Here is a 2,191-nt window from a genome sequence, read left to right on the forward strand (position 1 = left end):
CAGAAAAAGGACTACTGTCTAGAATATATAAAAAACTTTTAAAAATCGGACCCTGCAAATTTAAAGACCCAATTCAAAAATGGGCATCTAAAATGAACAGACATTTCTCAAAGAAGTAAAAGCAACATATAAGCATGAAAAAATATTCAACATCACTTTTAGTTTTTACCTTCTTTTCTCATGTTTTCTTTCCCTTATTTCCTTTCCCTCACCCCCTCCGTAGTTCCTCTTCTACTTTGAACCTTTTCTTCCTATCTCACAACACCAATTATACATTTTTGTCCTCATTTACATTTTCAGTTTCTCATACCAGAGAATAATTTGGCATTTAAAGGTGCATGTCCTATTTATTTCACTTAACAATATGGTCTCAAGGTCCATTGATTTAGCTATAAATGTCACTAGTTTATCATTTTTTATGGCTGAGTAGTACTCTGTTTTATAAAAAAAGCCACATCTTAATGCAGTCATCAGTGGAGGGAATTTAGACGGTTTCCATGATTTAGCTATTACAAACCGTGCCACTATAAATATGGATGCATATATAGTGCTGTTGTATGATGCTTTTAATGGTGTGTGTGTGTGTGTGTGTGTGTGCGTGCATGAAAAACCACACTTCAAAAGACACTTTAATTCCAGCCTAACAGCACCAGGTGCAATGTCTGGGAACAGACTCTAGCTGAAATGCTGTGTGATGATCATGCACACATGACTCCAAGAAGGCCCACAAAGGGGGGCTTACCTTAAGGGACTGAGCCAAAGAGGGAAGAGGCAGCCAAGAACAAGGGCAGGGGCAGCCTGGGGAAAAGGTACTACTTCCTGGCAAGAGAGAACTTCATGGCATTGTTCTGAGTGATCTTAAAGCCCAGCAGGATGTCTCAGATCTGCTCCTGCTTGCACCCAGTTGTCAAATTCCAGGAAGGTGATATCATGCCACCAAGGCACCAGGCAAACCTTGAAGACAGGGAACTGGTTGAAGAGAGTAGACAACAGGAGCTTGTCTCTCTTGGGCAGGTTGGTGAGGAACAGGGTGTGATTTGGTGAATTCTCCTAGAGAGGCTGGGCAGGTGGCATCTGCCCTGCCATAAGCAAAAGCAGGGCCATGGCCCCAAGGGGAATCTGCTCTGTTGTGAGGCCTGGAGCTGGGACAAACAAGGAGGTGACATGACCAGGCATGTGGCACATGATGCAGGCTTCCCGAGTCACTGTTGGCAAGCGTGGGACAGGGCCTTGGACAGCTCCTACCACAGGGGCAGCCGCCTTACTCTGCACAACCGTCTTGGCAGATGGCATCTCCTGGCTCTTGGGCTTCCTCTTCTCCCACTTGCAGTGCCCCTCCACAGAAGGACACTTCATCTTGGCAACAATGTCCCAGTTGGTCTAAGCATAGTGGATGCACATGGGCTCGTCATGGAAGGGGAATCTTTGCATGGAGCACAGGGCATTGGTGGCCCTGCTAACCTCGTTAAAGTTGACAAAGGCCTGGCCCCTCATCTTCAGGCTCTGTGACACCAGGGTGTCCAAGATCTGGCCAAACTGGGAGAAGGTGGTGTACAGGGACTTCTTCATCTTATTTAAAATGGAAACTAGGCCTGGAAAATCCCTGAGCAGACAAAACCAATTAGGCCTTGAAAGTACTCTTAACTTCCCCTGAGTTGCAAACATAAATAAAACTTGAAATATTTGAGAAAAGCAAAACTTTAAGCTCAATCAATCAAATGCTGTCAACTAACTTATAAACTAGGGGCTTTCCAGAAGGAGAGACCAAATAAGACAAATGTATGAGTGAAAGCAGTCAGATATCAGCTTTACTTTACTTCCATGTTCACCCCATGAAAGCCTTGTGATTTTTTTCAAAGGAGCCCCAGAAACTTTTCTTTTGGGGTCTCTGGGTTCATGAATCACTATTTACTCAGACTCCTTATAACATTTATTCTCTAAGCTTTTCTTTCAACATATTTAGCATAGGGCAGCAGGATTTTAATGTTTGGCCTATGAGATCAAGTGAACTTTGTCCCTCAAAATTTTTGTAGTAAAGCTATACTCCTTCATACCTTAGCCATTAGGGTCAGTCCCTATTTAATTTTACTAGTGTTCTCATAAGAGGAAATTTGGTCCCAGAGAGACACAGAGACACACAAGCCCAGAGGGAAAACCAGGTGATGACACCCAGGCCAAACAAAGGTGCCTC

The 2,191-nt window shown here is 43.7% G+C and overlaps 1 pseudogene; it reads right to left on the minus strand.

Annotated features, from left to right (window-relative positions):
* Positions 1-812: 812 nt before the first annotated feature.
* Positions 813-1,569, minus strand: LOC104865467 (annotated as a pseudogene).
* Between the last annotated feature and the right edge of the window lie 622 nt (positions 1,570-2,191).

This window comes from Fukomys damarensis, unplaced genomic scaffold, assembly GCF_012274545.1.
Source record: "Fukomys damarensis isolate Sample0158 unplaced genomic scaffold, DMR_v1.0_HiC HiC_scaffold_15, whole genome shotgun sequence".
NCBI lineage: Eukaryota > Metazoa > Chordata > Mammalia > Rodentia > Bathyergidae > Fukomys > Fukomys damarensis.